Source organism: Schistocerca cancellata, chromosome 7 (genome assembly GCF_023864275.1).
Source record: "Schistocerca cancellata isolate TAMUIC-IGC-003103 chromosome 7, iqSchCanc2.1, whole genome shotgun sequence".
Lineage (NCBI taxonomy): Eukaryota > Metazoa > Arthropoda > Insecta > Orthoptera > Acrididae > Schistocerca > Schistocerca cancellata.
In genome coordinates this window covers 553,595,507-553,617,987 of record NC_064632.1, presented here as the reverse complement: position 1 = coordinate 553,617,987, position 22,481 = coordinate 553,595,507, and the positions used below count along the sequence as shown (strand labels likewise).

The 22,481-nt window shown below is 44.4% G+C and overlaps 1 protein-coding gene across 1 annotated transcript in view; it reads right to left on the bottom strand.

Moving 5' to 3' along the window:
• LOC126092897 (uncharacterized) overlaps positions 1-20,057 on the bottom strand; it is a 34,536-nt gene extending 14,479 nt beyond the window's left edge. Inside the window, exon 1 of the mRNA XM_049908627.1 lies at positions 19,962-20,057. The gene's annotated coding sequence lies outside the window, so the exon portion shown is untranslated. The remainder of the gene's footprint in view (positions 1-19,961) is intronic.
• Between the last annotated feature and the right edge of the window lie 2,424 nt (positions 20,058-22,481).

Here is a 22,481-nt window from a genome sequence, read left to right as displayed (position 1 = left end):
TATTGAGAGGCCAATGTCAGAATACCCAGACTAGAGAACAGGGGTCGACAAGAGTTTTGCGAACTCACACCACTTATTGCCCGAACCGCCCGTTCCTGAGCCAAAAATATCCTTTGAGAATGGGAAGAGTTACCACAAAATATAATACCATACGTCACAAGCGAATGAAAATAAACAAAGTAGACTAATTTTCGTGCCGAACTATCACTTACTTCATATACCGTTCGAACAGTAAAATGGCAGCATTAAGTCTTTCAACAAGATCCTGAATGTGGGCTTTCCACGACAGCTTACTATCTATATTAACTCCTAGAAATTTGGACTGTTCAGTTCCACTAATCATATGCCCATTCTGTGAAATTAAAACATCGGGTTTTGTTGAATTGTGTGTTAGAAACTGTAAAAACTGATTTTTACTCTGATTTAGCATTAATTGATTTTCTGCAAGCCATGAATTTATGTCATAAATTACACTTTTTGATACAGTACCAGTGTCGCACACACCGTCCTTTACTACCAACCTAGTGTCATCAGCGAACAGAAATATTTTAGAATCACTTGTAGTACTGGAGGGCATATCATTTATATAAATAAGGAACAGGAGTGGCCCCAGCACTGATTCCTGGGGCACCCCCCCCCCCCCCCCCCTTGACTGTGGTCCACTCAGACCCCACATCATAGCCATTCAGCCATTCTCAACACTGTGGATAATGACCATCTGGAGTAATATGTCGTGATCAACAGAAACGCCTTAGTTAAATCAAAAAAGATGTCTAGCGTTCGAAAGCTTTTCTTTAATCCATCCAGTACCTCTAAGAGAAAAGAGAATATAGTCTAAAACTGAATAGGAAAATTATCCTTACATACAAAGAATTTTCAATAACTTTATCAAACACTGATGGCATAGAAATAGGTCTAAAATAGTCTACATTATCCCTTTAACCCTTTTAATAAAGTGGCTTTACTACTGAGTATTCAATCGTTCAGGAAACTGCCTGTTCTTAAAGGAAAAATTACAAATATGGCTCAAGTATAGGACTAACATATGCACCACAGTACTTTCATGTTCTGCTAGGTACTCATCAACTCCTTCTTGGTTTTGCGATTTTTTTTATTGCCGACAGTGTACAATGCAATGCGCTGTGTATATGACTCTGTACGATGCTACAGACACCACAAATACTTTGCTATGGGATACACCTCTAAAAATCTTCTGACATGTATACACGTCACCGTCGTACCCGTAAGTTGGGTCTTTTAAGGTTGGTAACACCTTTAACATAAATCACACCACATCGCTTGTTGTGTACACTCTGTGCAGGTGATTCAGTGTAATTCATGTTACAGATGTTACCAACGTTAAACGACCTAACGTACGGATACGGCGACGACGTGTGTACAGACAGAAAACTTTTAGACTTCGACGTGATCACACACCTGAAATTGCAGTAGTGCAAAGAAATAACTTGTAACATGACTGAACAACCAGAAGTTAATCTAATGTAGAGCTTTTTTTCACTCCAAGCACTAAAAAAAAGGTTAAAAAACTGTATTTATCTCGTCAATAGAGCTGCGACACGGAGAAAGGCAGTTACGGTGCTATACGAGTGACCTACAGGAAAACAGCAAGCATTCAACCACTTTGCCACAAGAGAGAAAGGCTTACAAATGCTGACTTATTAAACGCTGTTCTTTAAGTACGATTCCATTTTATTATAAAAACCTCAATTAACTGTTTTAAATATATAACCTGTACGTGTAAACGATAACCTATATGTGCAAACGAAAAAATAGTGTAATATTTGAGGATACCCACTAAAGATGCTTTGTAAATACGGTGAAAACGTCCGGGTGCAAAAGGTGTTTTTCTTTTAAACTACCGTAGTTTACAAGTGGATGGTAAAAATATTCAAGTCATCGAGGGACATTTGCAGTATGTCACGAGAATACAGCAAAATAATAAAATAAGACTGAGAAGAAACAAAACTTTTATAAGATGAGTGAACGGCATTACGTCAGCTTCCGATGTTGTAGACGACGACACCATAGTCAACGCAAAGACTTTCTTCCCGAGATACCTTGACGTTGACGGACCTCTCCAGCCCACGATTGGTTCCGTTGACAGCTTGTGCAAAAGCCACCATTTCAAATGAACTGCGCAATGATTTGATGTTTCGTTCCGTCCAATTCCTTTTCGGCAGGTATGAATCACGCCGCCAGTCTTCTTTGGCTCGCTGCCCATCGTCTGCCCGATGCATTACAACCCTTACGATGTGTACATTGTTCCTGTAAAACCCAGCATGCCGTACCCTATCTGTTGGTATCTGACGCCTTAGCAACACCGCCCCGTCTGAGCACAGCAGGTGGAGCAGTGCGTCTTGATAGCGACATAGCAGTCTTCCTGGTATTCAGCTGAAGCTGTTTCAGCAAACGTGGATCAGCTCAGTCTGAGTCACTGGGTACAGGTTTTAATGCTGCTTCTTTCGATACCTTCGAGGACGTAAGCAGTTAAGCAATCACATTTCACTCTCCGTAGCTTGCCGCCAGCGTTCGTCAAACGAGTACGGGCGCCATTGTTATTCCAATGCTATTACGACGGATATTTGTAACAAACAAATAACAAAGTTATCAACTCTAAAACTGATTGGAAACCTGCAGAGCTTTACACGGCATTGATGTATCGTAAGTAAAAGAAATGACTTACTGGCTAGTTGAAGGGGATTCCTCTATATAACGAGCAAACAAAATAAAGGCGCAACTTCACATCCCAATATCCACAAAACATTGCCAGGTGTCAAGGTCTTCCTAAGCGAAAGACAAAATAATTTGACCGAGCAGAGATCGAACATACTGATTTAGAACTGTTACATTCCTACATGTGGTGACACGCGGCCACAAATTAACACAGTTAAGTGAAATTTTTTCCACATCGAAAACAAAAACATGAAAATTGGGATCATGTGTTTCACTGAAAACTATTGCTTTTTTATTCGTATTTGTCTTACCAGCGTCTTGGTATTAGACTGTATCGCCAAAGAAACTGGTACAGACATGCGTATTCAAATACAAAGATAGGTAAACAGGCAGAATACGGCGCTGCGGCCGGCAACGCCTATATAGTACAACAAGGGTCTGGCGCAGTTATGTCCGTTACTGCTGCTACAATGACAGGTTATCAAGATTGATAGTCGGCGCACGAGCGATGGGACACAGCATCTGCGCGGTAACGATGAAGTGGGAATTTTCCGTACGACCATTTCACAGTGTGCCGTGAATATCAAGAACCCGGTAAAAAACCAGATCTCCGACATCGTTGCGGTCGGATACAATCCTGCTAGTACGGGACCAACGACGACTGAAGAGAATCGTTCATCGCGACAGAAGTGCAACTCTTCCGCAAATTGCTGCAGATTTCAATACTGGGAGAACAACAAGTGTCAGCGTGTGAATCATTCAACGAGACATAATCGATATGGGCTTTCGGAGCCGAAGGCCCACTCATCTACCCTTGATGACTGCACGACACAAAGCTTCATGCTTCACCTGGGCCCGTCAACACTGAAATTGGACTGTTGATGACTGGAAACAAGTTGCCTGGTCGGACGAGTCTCGTTTCAAATTGTATCGAGCGGATGAAGACAACCTCATGAATCCATGGACCCCGCATGTCAGCAGGGGACTGTTCAAGCTGGTGGAGGCTCTGTAATAGTGTGGGGTGTATGCAGTTGGAGTGATACGGGACCCCTGATACGTCTAGATACGACTCTAACAGGTGACACGTACGTAAGCATCCTGTGTGATCACCTTCATCCATTGAGGTCCATTGCGCATCCCGACAGTCTTGGGCAATTCCAACAGGACAATGCAACACTCTGCACGTACAGAATTAATACAGAGTGGTTCCAGGAACACTCTTCTGAGTTTATACGCTGCCGCTGGCCACCAAACTCCCCAGACATGAACATTATTGAGCATATCTGGGATGCCTTACAACGTGCTGTTCGGAAGAGAGCTTCAGCCCCCCGTATTCTTATGGATTTATGGACAGCCCTGCAGGATTAATGGTGTCAGTTCCTGCCAGCACTACTTCAGTCATTAGTCGAGTCAGTGCCATGTTGTGTTGCGGCACCTCTGTGTGCTCGCAGGTGTCCTACACGATATTAGGCTGGTGTACCAGTTTCTTTGGCTCTTCAGTGTATATTGCACAGTTTCAAATAATATAAAAAGCATTAGTATTGATAACACAACACTGTACGAAAATTTTCTGGGCACGATTTGACGATTCACTCGTTATTTACCCCATTTACAATTGTGTGCCTATAATAGACATATTTTTTGTCGATGTATTTGTGAAAATGACGAAGGTAATGGATGAACAGTAAGAGTTTTCGTTATTGTGTATATACACTACACCTAATCAGAAATGGCAACAATTTAACCACTAAAATACATTAATGTAGAGCTCCACAACACACCGTGTGTATTAAGGTATCCTACAAACAGGAAGGATTGGGAGAATTCACAGCTTTACATTGTATCCTTAAATCGAATGTGCACTTTATACAGCAACTGTCTGAATATTTGTTGTGAGATGAGCAGGGGTTGTGTGTTAAATGTAATTCACATAAATGACGAATGCATTTCGCCCTCTAACCATTTACACTATCCCTTCGGAACAGGTAGTATCGCCAGAACTCAGGGGCGTGATCTGGTTTAAAATGTACTGCATCTCTTGGTGACGCACAGTCACAAGGTCATCCCTGTTCTAACAGTTCCAATTCCTAAATGTGTGTTCTGAAACCATTCAGGATTCGCTGAGATTTGTAAGCGAGCGGGGTGGCGCAGTGGTTAGACACTGGACTCGCATTCGGGAGGACGACGGTTCAATCCCGCGTCCGGCCATCCTGATTTAGGTTTTCCGTGATGTCCCTAAATCACTCCAGGCAAATGCCGGGATGGTTCCTCTAAAAGGGCACGGCCGCCTTCCTTCCCAATCCTTCCCTAATCCGATGAGACCGATGACCACGCTGTCTGGTTTCCTTCCCCAAAAACCAACCAACCAACCGAGATTTGTAAGTGAGTAGTCTTTACATGAGTGTATGTTACCTTAAACACAAACCTGAGAATATGAACTGACAACCTAAATGTGCTACTGATCTCAAAGCCACATTACTTACAAGAAAATGAAAGGAATCCTGTATATGTGAAAACTGATCTCATTCGTAAGCAAATAAATAAGCAACCCAATAACTTCACACTCAGTAGACTTGGTCCCTGCGAACTGTTAAAAAAGACGTAGCCGTATAAAAGAACGGAACCGTAACTTCGACCTGTATAAGAAAGTAACCTAAAACACGACAATTCCTACACTGAGATACAGCCTTGGTAAAGTAAAGAAACTGACAGAACCTACTTTGCGCAAAGGAAACGAAACTATCACGTAATGTGAATCTCACCCGCCAAATGAAGAACTGGCAGAAACAGCAATACCGCAAGACTCCGCAAAGCTAAAAAACAAAAAACAAAAACTGCTAAAAATTAGCTACAGTTGGTCCAGGGAAATACACTCCTGGAAATGGAAAAAAGAACACATTGACACTGGTGTATCAGACCCACCATACTTGCTCCGGACACTGCGAGAGGGCTGTACAAGCAATGATCACACGCACGGCACAGCGGACACACCAGGAACCGCGGTGTTGGCCGTCGAATGGCGCTAGCTGCGCAGCATTTGTGCACCGCCGCCGTCAGTGTCAGCCAGTTTGCCGTGGCATACGGAGCTCCATCGCAGTCTTTAACACTGGTAGCATGCCGCGACAGCGTGGACGTGAACCGTATGTGCAGTTGACGGACTTTGAGCGAGGGCGTATAGTGGGCATGCGGGAGGCCGGGTGGACGTACCGCCGAATTGCTCAACACGTGGGGCGTGAGGTCTCCACAGTACATCGATGTTGTCGCCAGTGGTCGGCGGAAGGTGCACGTGCCCGTCGACCTGGGACCGGACCGCAGCGACGCACGGATGCACGCCAAGACCGTAGGATCCTACGCAGTGCCGTAGGGGACCGCACCGCCACTTCCCAGCAAATTAGGGACACTGTAGCTCCTGGGGTATCGGCGAGGACCATTCGCAACCGTCTCCATGAAGCTGGGCTACGGTCCCGCACACCGTTAGGCCGTCTTCCGCTCACGCTCCAACATCGTGCAGCCCGCCTCCAGTGGTGTCGCGACAGGCGTGAATGGAGGGACGAATGGAGACGTGTCGTCTTCAGCGATGAGAGTCGCTTCTGCCTTGGTGCCAATGATGGTCGTATGCGTGTTTGGCGCCGTGCAGGTGAGCGCCACAATCAGGACTGCATACGACCGAGGCACACAGGGCCAACACCCGGCATCATGGTGTGGGGAGCGATCTCCTACACTGGCCGTACACCACTGGTGATCGTTGAGGGGACACTGAATAGTGCACGGTACATCCAAACCGTCATCGAACCCATCGTGTTACCATTCCTAGACCGGCAAGGGAACTTGCTGTTCCAACAGGACAATGCACGTCCGCATGTATCCCGTGCCACCCAACGTGCTCTAGAAGGTGTAAGTCAACTACCCTGGCCAGCAAGATCTCCGGATCTGTCCCCCATTGAGCATGTTTGGGACTGGATGAAGCGTCGTCTCACGCGGTCTGCACGTCCAGCACGAACGCTGGTCCAACTGAGGCGCCTGGTGGAAATGGCATGGCAAGCCGTTCCACAGGACTACATCCAGCATCTCTACGATCGCCTCCATGGGAGAATAGCAGCCTGCATTGCTGCGAAAGGTGGATATACACTGTACTAGTGCCGACATTGTGCATGCTCTGTTGCCTGTGTCTATGTGCCTGTGGTTCTGTCAGTGTGATCATGTAATGTATCTGACCCCAGGAATGTGTCAATAAAGTTTCCCCTTCCTGGGACAATGAATTCACGGTGTTCTTATTTCAATTTCCAGGAGTGTACATGACTCAGCCTTTAAGTTCTGAAATTTTAATTAGGAAGGAACTTATCAAAGAAAACAATTATAGACTCTAATATGAAAATTCATTTAATCTAATAATTTCCACGACACTGTAAATTAACTCAGAAGATCAATCAATAGAAGAAGTATCAAAAACTCGACTGTGAAAGGGGTGAAGTGGACCAACAATACAAGTCTAAAAAAATAAAAGAATAAACCTTTTATCTCATCAAATAATACCTTGTTCTTCATTTCAAAACTTTTTTTATGCCCGTATGCTATCCAACCCTTGTTTTGAGTCATCATTCGTCCTCGTAATAAATCTGCAGCTCACATAGTTCCAAAAGTGCGTCCATGCATTACGAACCCCGTCTGCTGCACACCTCAAGCTTTTCACTATTGATGTCGAAGATAATACGATTCTACAGTGCTGCCATCGCAGACACACATACTGTTGCCTAACACCTGTTTTTCTAACCACAAATATATCATTTTCCTTTACAAATGTTAGCACCTCCAATAACATCACCAAAAAATAGCCATCTTATGGGTTTCTTTCTGCCACTTTCTCCTACACAATTTGGAACATCCAACTCAGAAGACCTGAGTGTAAATCACAGGATTCTTATCAGCTGGAATAGCATTTTTTTCCGTCGATTCGCTTTTGTCTCCTTCCATTTTACGATGGCACTGACTCAAGCTGAGACACATCATTCTTTGGTTGGTTCTCTTCTACGAGTACTTGTGTCTCAACTTCAGACGCTGGAGATTTGCTGATCGTTGGATCTGCCTTGGAGTAACAGCAGGCTCATCAGTAAATCTACTTCTGCAAGTACACTTGCATGAACGTTTGTTTGTGTTACCATCTGTGGCCCGAGTCTGAGATGATAAACTTCTTTTTCAGTGCTTTTCTTGAATACGACCGTAAAGGACGTTGTAAATTTAAGGGGTTTAAAGGACTTGCACGCCCTCTTTCTTAGCATAAGACATGCATTTAATCATCTTCAGCTCCTGGATCTTCTTATCAACCAGGGAGACGGGGAATTCCTCATTACACACTAGGTTTCCATCCGAGAAATTTACGTACTAGTTAGATGCATTTAGATTCGTTCTGCCAGCATGATACGTCATCATTATTTTCGAGATGTTGCAAGACCATTAGGTTCATAATGAAACGCGTGCATTTCTGGCACCTGACACAGCTGATGAGGTTTGGAATGAATATTAATGTAAAAAATCCAGCTTTAATGCAGTGTCCAGCGTGATTGGCAAATGTAATGCCAAACTAAATGGGCCCGTTTCATTCAGATTTAACGCTCACACGCTACGGTATACTATGAACTTCATTCGCGCTTTTCTCCTTTCCTTTCTCATGAATCCCTTGTAGTACCTCGTTGCACATTGTCACTCCATGTTACGTCTTCACTGAAATCAAGAGTGAGCTACACTTTAGCATGATATTACGCCGCTGTTTCTGCTTATAATGATCTATTGCTCTTTAACGATATTAAGAAGTTGGTTAAACCTTGAAGGCCATCAGGAAGATGAAATCTTTTCGAAACTACTTTCTTGCACTTAACTACGAAAAATACATACTTGACACCCTCGTAGCGTCCATTTACGATCGAATCTCGTAATTTCGACGATAACTAGTCAAGACGGCTACGCTTACACTCTTCTTTAGTTGATTGGGGATCTTTATTACCCAAACTGCTTACAATGGTTGCTTTTGTTGGCGGGCTGTGGAGGAGGGGGCTCGACTGATGGTATATTCCCACGAGCAGTCATGGAAATAACGATCGATCGAATAGAGCTCTATCTTATCTGTACAAGCCTAATACAACTAGCGTCCCCAGGACCAGATGGAATCCCATTTCGATTTTACAGAGAGTACTCTGCTGCATTCGCCCCTTACTTAGCTTGCATTTATCACGAATCTCTCGCCCAACGCGAAGTCCCAAGAGACTGAAACAAGCGCGGGTGACTCATGTGCATAAGAAGTGTTGTTGTTGTTGTGGTCTTCAGTCCTGAGACTGGTTTGATGTAGCTCTACATGCTTCTCTATCCTGTGCAAGCTTCTTCATCTCCCAGTACCTACTGCAGCCTACATCCCTCTGAATCTGCTTAGTGTATTCATCTCTTGGTCTCCCTCTACGATTTTTACCTTCCACGCTGCCCTCCAATACTAAATTGGTGATCCCTTGATGTCTCAGAACATGTCCTACCAACCGATCCCTTCTTCTAGTCAAGTTGTGCCACAAACTCCTTTTTCTCCCCAACTCTATTCAATACCTCCTCATTAGTTATGTGATCTACCCATCTAATCTTCAGCATTCTTCTGTAGCACCACATTTAGAAAGCTTCTATTCTCTTCTTGTCCAAACTATTTATCGTCCATGTTTCACTTCCATACATGGCTACACTCCATACAAATACTTTCACAAACGACTTCCTGACACTTAAATCTATACTCGATGTTAACAAATTTCTCGTCTTTAGAAACGCTTTCCTTGCCATTGCCTGTCTACATTTTATATCCTCTCTACTTCGACCATCATCAGTTATTTTGCTCCTTTACTATGTTACTTATAATCAGTCTTGATTGCAAAATTTTTTATTCATATGACCGGTTTCGGTTCATACAGAACCATCTTCAGATCTGATATTTCAGTTACAGGAGTAACCCGTCCAAATCCAGCAAATTTCACATGCTGATGTGACGCAGCATGTGAAATTTGCTGGATTTGGACGGGTTACTCCTGTAACTGAAATATCAGATCTAAAGATGGTTCTGAATGAACCGAAACCGGTCACATGAATAAAAAATTTTGGAATCAAGACTGATTATAAAGTAACATTATAAAATCACTGATTGCTGGTATCCCAATCAGACATTATGTCTGTTTTTGCAAAATTTACTATAAGTGTCTCATTTCCTAATCTAATTCCCTCAGCATCACCCGATTTAATTCGACTACATTCCATTATCCTCGTTTTGCTTTTGTTGATGTTCATCTTATATCCTCCTTTCAAGACACTATTCATTCCGTTCAACTGCTCTTCCAAGTCCTTTGCTGTCTCTGATAGTAATACAGTGTCATCGGCGAACCTCAAAGTTTTTATTTCTTCTCCATGGATTTTAATACCTACTCCGAATTTTTCTTTTGTTTCCTTCACTGCTTGCTCAATATACAGATTGAATAGCATCGGGGAGAGGCTACAGCCCTGTTTCACTCCCTTCTCAACCACTGCTTTTCTCTCGTGTCCCTCGACTCTTATAACTGTCATCCGGTTTCTGTATAAATTGTAAATAGCCTTTCGCTCCCTGTATTTTACCACTGCCAGCTTCAGAATTTCAAAGAGAGTATTGTAGTCAACATTGTCAAAAGCTTTCTCTAAGTCTACAAATGCTAGAAACGTAGGTTTGCCTTTCCTTAATCTAGCTTCTAAGATAATTCGTAGGGTCAGTATTGGCTCACATATTCCAATATTTCTACGGAATCCAAACTGATCTTCCCCGAGGTCGGCTTCTACTAGTTTTTCCATTCGTCTGTAAAGAATTCGTGTTAGTATTTTGCAGCCGTGACTTATTAAACTGATAGTACGATAAGAAGTGTACAAGAACGAATCCGCAAAATTACGGATCAATAAGTCTAATGTCGGTTTGCTTCAGAATTCTGGAAGATATTCTCAGAAAAAAATAAATTTCCTTGAGACCGAGAATCTTATGACCACGAATGAGCACGGTTTTAGAAAGAATAGTTCGTGTGGAACTCAGCTTGTCGTTTTCTCACAGGACATGCTCCGAATTATGGAATTGAGGGCAATGGGCGGATTCCATATGTAGATTTCCGAAAAGGTTTTGACACGGTGCCCCGCTCCAGACAGTTAACGAAGGAACTATCATGTGGAATAGGTTCCCAGAATTGTGAGTGGCTTGAAGACTTCTTAAGTAATAAAACACAGTATTTTTTCCGCGACGGTGAGAGTTCATTAGAGACATGGGTATCGTCTGGAGTGCCACAGGGAAGTGTGATAGGACAAATGTTATTTTCTATATACAGTACATAAATGGCATGGCACGCAGGGTTTGCAGCAATCTGTGGTTGTTTGCTGATGACGTTGTGGTGTGTGGGAAGGTGTCGAAATTGAGTGACTGTAGAAGGATATAAGATGACTTAGACCAAATTTCCAGTTGGCGTGATGAATGACAACTAGCTCTGAATGTAGAAAAATGTAAGCTAATGCGGATGAGTAGAAAAAAAAACCGCAATGTTCGGGAGTAGTGTCCTGCTTGACAGCGTCATGTCTTTTAAATATCTGGGAGTAGCGTCGCAAAGCGATATGAAATGGAACGAGCATGTGAGGATTGTGGTAGGGAAGGTGAATGGTCGACTTCGATATATTGGGAGAAATTTGGGAAAGTGTGCTTCATCTGTAAAAGAGACCGCATATAGGAAGCTAGTGCGACCTGTCCTTGAGTACTGCTCAAGTGTTTGGGATGCGTGCCAGGCCGGATTAAAGGAAGACATCGAATCAAGTCAGAGGCGTGCTGCTAGATTTGTTACCGATGGGTCCGAACAACACGCAAGTAATGCTGAGGCGCTTCGCGAACTCCAGTGGGAATCCCTGGAGGAGGCCGGCGTTCTTCTCGACGAACGCTATTGAGAAAATTCAGAGAATCGACATTTGAAACCGTCTGCAGGACGATTGTACTGTCTCCAACATATATTTCGCTTAGTGATCTTGAAGATAAGACACGAGCAATTAGGGCTCATGCGGAAGCATACAGACAGTCGTTTTCCTCTCCCTCTGTTTGCGAGGGGAACAGGAAAGGAAACGACAAGTAGTGGTACAGTGTACCCTCCGCCAAGCACCGTAAGGCAGTTTGCGGAGGATGTATGTACTAGAGATGGGGGAACCGCTCTTGAACTAATTCATAGAGTTGAATCTTTCAAAGGAGTGAACAATCAGTGATTCAGAAAAAAAGAACGGTAGCTCCAAACGTTTCCCACAGCAGAGAGAGAGAGAGAGAGAGAGAGAGAGAGAGAGAGAGATGGAGCATATCAGCAGCGCCTCTACTGGTCAGAGCACAGTGCACGCCACACAACACAGCCAGCGCCGGCCTCTGCCCTGCTTCTGCCTTGGCTGCCTGCATTGTGCAGTGCCCCATCGGATTTTGTGTTTCACATATGCCGTGCCGTCTCTGTGCGTCCTCTGCTGCATGCAGTGAGTGTCTGGCGCAGCTTAACTTGGCATCGCACTCTGTCGGCGATCGTTTCAGTCGCACGTCCTGCCCTCTGGGCAGTTGATGCGAGCAACAGGACAGAGAGCCACCTAGCGGATAACATAGGAACTACTTGCAACAACCTGCTCGCAAGGGAACGGACGATTTGTCTCGGAGCGGGTGAGTTCACCGCTCCCCCCGCCCTCGGAACTCGCCCACTCAACACTCACCCCACCGTCTCGACTCTAGCCAGAGCGTTGAGCAAAGCGACTCATGTGTCACTCTGGTCTCTGCGGCCTCAGCTCACGCAGTAATACAGATTGCGGCTCGACCTGCTCGACTCAGCGCCTCTGCATCGGAGTTCGTCCCTACTGGATATTGTTCTTCGTAGTAATACCGCTATGTATATTACATTATTATGTTATGTATACATCAATTGTTTTTATTTTATTTTTATTTGTTTAAACTGATTAGATTAGGTTCCTGATGACTCCTCTTACTATAGGATTTTTATTATGGACACTCGAATTTACGCTTTAATTACGAGCGAACCGATAAACGTATTGCAAAATGTGATACACCAATATTTTCCTTGTTTTATTCTGCGTAAGGCTATATGCAGCACTTTCGTTTTACAGTCAAATTTTTTTTTTTTATTCTGGTACGGATTTTGCGATTTTAGGCGTCTTCGGAAGTAAACGTTCACTTTAAAAATATATGGCTTGCGATCTATTTGTATGAGGTTAATGGAATTTTAATACATTATAGCCAAATATATTGTTAATGTAAATCTCAAGTTACAACATTTTCCAATCACCCAAAAACCACGATAGTACAAAATAAATCAATAATCAAAAAACTTGTCATATCGTGGAAATTTCAATAAACAATACAAAATTCTTACTCATTATCTGTGTTACTTCAAAATAGGATCAAATAAGATCAAAATACAGGTATAGTACTGGAATAAACCAAGTTTAAAGGGCAATGTGCCTTCCATTTATTTTCTATTGTAAATGAGTGGTGAGTCATGAAAAAGAGCTAATTCATTTCAGGTAGTGAACAGTTCTGATCCAATCTCTGAAAAGAACAGTTTTGCCCATCTCTAGCATGTACATGTAGATGGCGATGTGTGGTAGACCCCCAGTGTTTTCCCGCTAATGAATGTTTCTCCGTTCATCTGTGTCGAGGACCTTGTCGCAAACCACCAGACAGTTTAACGCTCATCGCGATGCGCGAAGTTAAGCCAAGATCCCCGTTCCCTGACACATACAACGCTCAACTGCCTCGCCGCACAGTGGTCAAGGAAGTATGGCCTGGTTGTACAGGACTGTCGGCGCTCAACAATGGCCAGCTCGGGAACCACGTGTTAGCCAAATTGTTACACAGCCAAAAAAGATTCAGCTTCCTGACCATTTACTTCGATCCTGTGGCGCGTCTAACTTACGGGATACCGGGTCCACGGTTAGTATTATCCCTTTGAAGGCGCCGTTCAACAAAGACTGTAAGATCCTTCCTCAAACCACACTTATGGTGCCATCATAAGCTACTGTTCCGAAATGCTGCGCCCTCTGGAATTTTATGTTTTGCGATTTGTAACTAAGGTTTATGTAGACGCTCAAACGCTTCACAGTCTGAAACAAGTGAGAAAAATGAAAGATTTCGCATAAAATCTTGAACCTCCTGTTTACTGAACAAGCTGCAAATTCCCAGGTTCTCGCTCAAGCACACAAAGCCGTTATCGTTTCATCTGTCCGCTTCTGATTATCCGTTTCACAACGCCATTCACGCATGCCCTCCGTATCCGTGCCCTACGTCCCTGATAAATTGAGTCCAAACACCTTTTGTCTCGCCTATCATGAGCAAATTGAACTATCACCTTCCTTTCACGTCTAAACAAGCCACATCTTTCCCCACAGAAACCTCAGAGCTCTACCCAGCAGATCAGCCATAAACTACCTCAATGGCCCATTTCGGAGGCTCCTCCCCCCCCCCCCCCCCCTATATAACTCTAGTCCTGCTTATCTCCCGACACCTACATCCCGTCTATTAGTTCATGTCCCCATAAATATACCACATCCTAATTCATACTACATCGTCTCCAGCTAGATGCATAGGTGACTCGTTACTACTGCAATGAAAAGCTACTGGCCCTTCAAATTTACTGAAGAACATTGCTTTATTCCACATTTAGTTGCAGTTCACAGTTATCACACTCCGCCGAGTGACTGCTTGGCTCTTGTCAGTCGTGTTTGGCGTTCATACATGCAGCTGCCCGACCGCATGATGCGTTACGCAAATACAACAATTTTATACACCTGAGGACGAGATTTTAAAATCCCGAAACTGCTCGTGGTTTTAATAAATAATTGGTACAATTGAAGCGGATTTCTTTAAATTAATTAATCTTAACGGATACTAAAACACTTTTCTTGTAATAACATTCACTTCAAAACGGACTAGTTTGCCACATTACCCTTATTTTAATTTGGAACGAAAGTATAATCAGTGTCGTCATACTCCTTCCGTAATACGTACTGAAGAAGCAAAGAAACTGGTACAGCTGCCTCATATCGTGCAGGGCCCCAGCGAGCACGCAGAAGTGCCGCAGCACGGTGTGGCGTGGACTCGACTAATGTCTGAAGTAGTGCTGGAGATAATTTACACCATGAATCCTGCAAGACAGTCCGTAAATCCGTAAGAGTACGAGGGGGTGGAGATCTCTTCTGAACAGCAAGCAGCAAGGAATCCAAGCTATGCTCAATAATGTTCACTTCTGGGGAGTTTGGTGGGCAGTGGAAGTGTTTGAACTTAGAAGAGTATTCCTGGAGCCACTCTGCAGCAATTCTGAACGTGTAGGGTGTTGCATTGTCCTGCTGGAATTACCCAAGTCCGTCGGAATCCAGAATGGACAAGAATGGATGTAAGTAATCAGATAGGATGCTTACATACGTGTCACCTCTCAGAGTCGTATTTAAACGTATTAGGGGTCCCATATCACCTCAACTGCACCATCTCCACACCATTACAGAGCCTCCACCAGCTTGGAGAGTCCCTAGTGACATGCAGGGTCTCCATACCCGTACACGTCCATCCGCTCGATACAATTTGAAACGAGACTCGTCCGACCAGGCAATATGTTTCCAGTTATCAACGGTCCAATGTCGGTGTTGACGGGCCCAGTCGAGGCATAAAGCTCTGTGTCGTGCAGACATCAAGGGTACACGAGTAGGCCGTCAGCTCCGAAAGCTCATATCGATGATGCTTCGTCGAATGGTTCGCACGCTGACAGTTGTTGATGGTCGGGCACTGAAATCTGCAGCAATTTGCGGAAGGGTTGCACATCTGTCACGTTGAACGATTCTCTTCAGTCGTCTTTGGTCCCGTTCTTGCTGGATCTTTTTTCCGGCCGCAGCGATGTGGGGGATTTGATGTTTTACCGGATTCCTGATGTTCACGATACACTCTTGAAATGGTCTTACGGGAAAATCCTCACTTCATCGCTCGTGCGCCGACTATAACACCACGTTCAAACTTATTTAAATCTTCATAACCTGCCATTGTAGCAGCAGTAACCGATCTAACAACTGCCCCCGAAACTTGTCTGATATAGGCGTTGCCGACCACGGCGCTGTATTCTGCCTGTTTACATATCCCTGTATTTGAATACGCATGCCTGTACCAGTTTCTTTGGCGCTTCAGTGTATTTTTAAATATTCTGGTATAGGGACCCGAAATGTCTGTCACATGGCATTGTGACTGAGACATTTCGTGTGCCTATGAACAGAATAACTGGAAATAAATTAACTAAGGTGTAAGAGAATATGCCACTGGGCAACAAAGTGTCAGTCCCAGCTACAGTTAGCCACGCAGCGTAATATTACCAGAAAATGACATTCACGCTGACGCACGCTAACGACTAGAGCCATCAACCTGTTTTGCGAACGGTCCGACGAGCTTCTTCCATGCCAGTTGGCTTTTCACGGTACGACTCGGAACATGTCTCCACGCATGTCAGACTTCACTACCTAGAAACTGCTGTCAGATAATCTCACAGACCAAGTTGATACAACGCGCTGCCGGGTAATCTCGCACTTCATCCGATCGCTTAAGGGAGCGTTGCATCAGAAAGCTGCAATGTAAAATATAAAAAGAATGACATCAACAAGTCAGACACGTCATTTGGCGCTATGTTTCAGAACAGTACTATTCGATCCAGCCAGGCACTATAACTCCGTTCATCATAAGAATAAACCTGATGAAAAACAAATACAAACGTGATGATTGGTCAGAAGTCGTAGCACACGTACACTGGTGTTGTTACGCTCTTGGAAGTAGGTCCTATCTACGCATTAGTTATATTATTACTAAGTTATGTTAAATGAAACTTTAAAATATACAAATGTATTAACAGCCATCAACGTTTTTCTTAATCACGCTTTAACTACGCAGTTTATATTTACAAAACTGTGTACAGTCACAGCCTATGCACTGTTGTGCTGTGATTGTCGTGCTGTTAAATGCGCAGTATGAAAATGGCTGAGGCTGCTTCCTGTTCCGTATTGAAAGACGCGTGTGGAACACGGTCACAAACTGCCGAGAAATAGGTTGTTCTTGGTGTTTTTCATAAATTTACAGGGATAATCGGCTTTGAAGCTTTCCGAGGGACTAAATTAGATTCAGAATGAGATTTTCTGTCTGCAGCGGAGTGTGCGCTGATATGAAACTTCCTGGCAGATTAAAACTGTGTGCCCGACTGAGACTCGAACTCGGGATCTTTGCCTTTCGCGGGCAAGTGCTCTACCAACTGAGCTACCGAAGCACGACTCACGCCCGGCCCTCACAGCTTTACTTCTGCCAGTATCTCGTCTCCTACCTTCCAAACTTTACAGAACCTATCCTGCGAAACTTGCAGAACTAGCACTCCTGAAAGAAAGGATACTGCGGAGACATGGCTTAGCCACAGCCTGGGGGATGTTTCCAGAATGAGATTTTCACTCTGCAGCGGAGTGTGCGCTGATATGAAACTTCTAGGCAGATTAAAACTGTGTGCCCGACCCTCGGGACCTTTGCCTTTCGCGGGCAAGTGCTCTACCATCTGAGCTACCGAAGCACGACTCACGCCCGGCCGTCACAGCTTTATTTCTGCCAGTATCTCGTCTCCTACCTTCCAAAATTTACAGAAGCTCTCCTGCGAAACTTGCAGAACTAGCACTCCTGAAAGCCACCGAAACCCACTGGATATGAAGCGGGTTCGGTAGAGTAATTGACTTATTATTTACTACAGTTCATTGATCGCTAGCTCATATCTCGTCCGAGTCATTGATTTATTTTCTCTCGTTCAATTTGAAAAATCTACATCTCGTAATTGTAAAGTTCATCGTCATTTTTTATGAATAATGCACGTCCTGTTGTTTCTAATTACATATTGCATGTAAAATTCCAGTTTTCATTTCAAATAAAAATTATTAATTATCAATGTTTTATGAAAGACTGTTAATAAAAGTTGCTTAAATTAAGGAAACATAACATTTTAATTTTTTAAGACATAAATGAGAACCAAATACTCTTTGTTTGCTTTATGTCCATCGTTTTATACCACAGATGTAGATAACTGTCGAAGAAACATGAAAAACAATCGTTTTCACAGCATCGAGCGCGCCATACAAATGCTGCATTTTTACGTTTGCCACTGTACCACTGCAGTATGAACCCAACAGAATTGATCTGGAGCCAAGTTAAGGGATTTATCCCGAGAAATAACAAGAATGTTAGGCTTCCAGACGTACTGAAACTAACGCACGCAGCTTTTCCACGCGTCACTGACGAACGCTGGCGTGATATAGAACGCCTAGTCATAAAAGGAGAAAAAGCGGCGCTTGATTGGCTTCGTGGATTCTATTGTTGACAGGCTCGTTATCTACGTAGCAGGTGACACGTCCAGAGCTGAAATGTATTTCTGCGATTCGGATAAGGAAGGAGCTAAGAGATTACCAGACGACTGACTGCAATTAACACCTTCAGTGGCCTCAGTATTTAACAGTAGAGTGAAATCTATGCAGTATGCTTTTTTATCACACACAGCTCACTCAGAAAAAATTGCGCTGTGATTGAGTTAGAAATTTTCATCACTCTTGTTTGTAATTAGAATACTACGTCAGGTGAGAGCGAGAGCATTTTATACTTTCCGTCTGCTCACCTAAGAAGCGCGCTGTGGTGCTGATGTTTTGCCGAACATTACTTCATTCTCTTTAAAAATTAAATGACATCTGAAGCTATATTGTTTCTTCGCTCGGCTGTTTTTACGTCCTAACTGCAAGTGCTGACATCATTACAGGTTAGATGGACCGCTGGCTGGCCAGTGCTGTCCCAAGTTTAATGCGCCGGTAAAGCTGTTGACCCGCGTTGTAGCTCAGTCTGTGTACGTGTAACACTACGTAAAACGTATCATTATGATCGTACTTAACTGTACTGGTCACAGCTTGGTTTCTTCTCCACGTGAAATGCAGTCCAATGAGATTCAAGCAAACGCGGAAGAACACATGGCATAATGTTTAGATCAGGTTTATTCTTATGATTAACAAAGTATAGTTCGCGTCACTGACAATTCTCTGTTTGTTGTCAGTTATGAATGCTCAGCTTCTTAAATCGGGTTAATTATTACTGACATGATGATGGTAACTGAAAATAGGGAGGTACTGGAGAGTATGTAATAAGAAAATGGATGTAGGGTGGCACAGGGAAAGGGAGTAAGAGTTGGTTTGTAGTATTTAGACGAGGAAGACTGAGGTTAGGCAGGGAGAGTGTGAATTGGAGGCTTTATTTTGGTTCAAATGGTTCAAATAGCTCTGAGCACTATGGGACTTAACATGTGAGGTCATCAGTCCGCTAGAACTTAGAACTACTTGAACCTAACTAACCTAAGGACATCACACACATCCATACCCGAGGTAGGATTCGAACCTGCGACCGTAGCGGTCCCGCGATTACAGACTGAAGCGCCTAGAACCGCACGGCCACCACGGCTGGCTCTTTATTTTGGGATGGGAGCCGGTGAAGTAAGATGCGACAAGCGATTAATCTGTAATCCGGTTTGAAATTTCCCTGGGAAAGGATGCGGAATTTTTCGAGATCAAATGGATGTGGGATGTGTTGATACAGAAGCAGCAGAGGTTAGGAGTGCCAATGAAAGGGGATACAAAGTAAGTGTCGGAACTGGAGTTTACAGGAGATAAATTGTGGATGTTGTAGATGTTTGAAGACGTCAGAAAACTTCGTGAGCTGCTACAGGATACGAGTGGGAGAAGGTTGTCCGATGCAGCAATCGCACCGGAGTGCATTTCATTCGAGGATTTAGAGTGAGAGGCAAAATGTGAGAGGACCAGATTTCAGTGCTACGTTCACATTACGAGAATAGGGCAGAATGATGGTTGTGGGGTTTAATCTCGTGTTCGGACGGTTGCGTAAGATAACTCGAAGGGTAGGTTCAGCAGCCTAATCGGAAGGTTTATCTGTCCTTTGAGCAGAATGGCGCCTTACCTTTTCGAAGCGTGAGAGCTGTGTGTTAAGTGTATCTGAGAAGTGCAGGCTGCATGTGGCGCCATTTCAGTGTTCATAAGCTTTGGTGCCAGCACAAGATGTAAATAACAGCGTCTTACCAACATCACGTGACCATCTTGGTTTGATGCTGACCACATGGCGCTGTTAATATGAAGCAAAAGCTGGTTCTTTCGCGATCGGCACTAACCTCTCTTCCAAATGAAACGTGGTATTCTGTGTCTCGGTGTCCTCATGTACCCGATCGCTCACCACCACGAATGGTGCACGGCCGCACTGGTTAACCGAGTTCTGGTGAGGTGGCGTTTTCCGACAGTGTGCGAGCGCTTATGTAGCAATCGGGGAACCTGCCTCATCCGCGCACCGCTTTCGGTGTGATTCCACCGGGCACCTTTCCCTAATCACCAGCGTTTGTTGCCTCGCCTCTGGAATCTCCTGTTTACTGTCGTCGCTACCGGCTACGCACCAGTGCCTGGTATCAGAGGGAACCGATATAGCGGCTTCTGACAGGAGTCATTGTCCTCTGATACGGTACACGGAACACAATAGCTGAGCGACGTCAGTTGTTAAAAATTACGCAGGAGGATTTGGGCGCACCGCTTCTGACGGCTCTTATCTCAAACTTGCTGTTTTTAACGCAGACACCCAACTTTACAACCGTTATGCGAGTTTCTCCTGATACCTTGTCATTCCGACGTTCTTAGAGGTGAGGAGCAGAGCTCGTCTGTTGATGATATGACGATGTATCTGTGTGTGCTCAGCGTTTACCTCACCCCCGCCCCCTGCCATCTCGCAGACTTTTCTGCCCTCTGTGAAACTCACTAATAGTTACGCACAGTTGTGCAACACAGAAAAGAACAATATCCTGTACGTGCAGAGAGTTTAGTGGTTTTAAATGCAGGTTGGATATGGCCTATCACCGATAAATATTGTGGCCGAGCGGTTCTAGGCGCTACAGTCTGGAACCGCGCGAGCGCTACGGACGCAGGTTCGAATCCTGCCTCGGGCATGGATGTGTGTGATGTCCTTAGGTTAGTTAGGTTTAAGTGGTTCTAAGTTTGAGGGGACTGATGACCACAGAAGTTAAGAACCATAGTGCTCAGAGCCATTTGGACCATTTTTGGACCGATAAAAATTAAGATGACGTCCTAGGAGGTTTGTTGTCTCAAGAACGAAAGGAAAATTGGGATTTAACGTCTCGTCGACGACGTGGTAACCATAGACGGGCGCCAAGCAGGGAGAAGTTGAAGATGAACGAACAAATCGTCCGTGTACTTATCATATAACCATCCAGTATTTGTGTGTAGCGATTTAGGAACACGGAAGACCTAAATCTGCATAGCTGAATGGGAGTCGAGTGTACCTACCTCTGTAGGTACCTCGCTCGTTGCTGGCTCAAGGAATTCGTAGTTTGAGATGCTTTTATCTTGAGCAGTTTATTCTTGTGTGGAAGTGAAATGTTTCAAAAACTGTCAAAATGTATTAATCACGCGTTAATTTGCACTCCTATTACTTTAATACACTCTAAGACAAGAACGAAAAGGCACACCGCGAAGGAATTACCCGATTGCGACGGAAATCGGTAGATGCGATCTACATGTACAGAAAAATTGGATGGTTTATTCAAGAGAAACAGCTTCACAAACCAAGTAAGTCAATAATGCGTTGGTCCACCTCTGGCCCTTATGCAGGTAGTTAGTCGGCTTGGCATCGATTGATAGAGTTGTTGGATATCGTATCAAATACTGTTCAATTAGCGCGTTAGTTCGTCGAAATCCCAAGATGGTTGGAGAGCCCTGCCCATAATCCTCAAGACGTACTCAGTTGGGGAGAGATCCAGAGACACTGTTAGGCAACGTAGGGCTCGGCAAGCACGAAGACAAGCTGTAGAAACTCTCGCCGCTTGCGGGCGGGGATTGTACTGCGCAAATGTAAGCCCAGGATTCTCGCAATGGAACTGGAAGTGAGTGTTTGGCGTCATTGGCCGGGAGGCCCCTTGCGGGGCAGGTCCGGCCGCCTTGGTGCAGGTCTTACTACATTCGACGCCACATTGGGCGACCTGCGCGCCGGATGATGATGAAGACAACACAACACCCAGTCCCTGAGCAGAGAAAATCCCCGACCCAGCCGGGAATATCTGGGAGTATGCGTGCGGAACGATTTGAAGTGGAATGATCATATAAAATCAATTGTTGGTAAGGCGGGTACCAGGTTGAGATTCATTGGGAGAGTCCTTAGAAAATGTAGTCCATCAACAAAGGAGGTGGCTTACAAAACACTCGTTCGACCTATACTTGAGTATTGCTCATCAGTGTGGGATCCGTACCAGATCGGGTTGACGGAGGAGATAGAGAAGATCCAAAGAAGAGCGGCGCGTTTCGTCACAGGGTTATTTGGTAACCGTGATAGCGTTACGGAGATGTTTAACAAACTCAAGTGGCAGACTCTGCAAGAGAGGCGCTCTGCATCGCGGTGTAGCTTGCTCGCCAGGTTTCGAGAGGGTGCGTTTCTGGATGAGGTATCGAATATATTGCTTCCCCCTACTTATACCTCCCGAGCAGATCACGAATGTAAAATTAGAGAGATTAGAGCGCGCACGGAGGCTTTCAGACAGTCGTTCTTCCCGCGAACCATACGCGACTGGAACAGGAAAGGGAGGTAATGACAGTGGCACGTAAAGTGCCCTCCGCCACACACCGTTGGGTGGCTT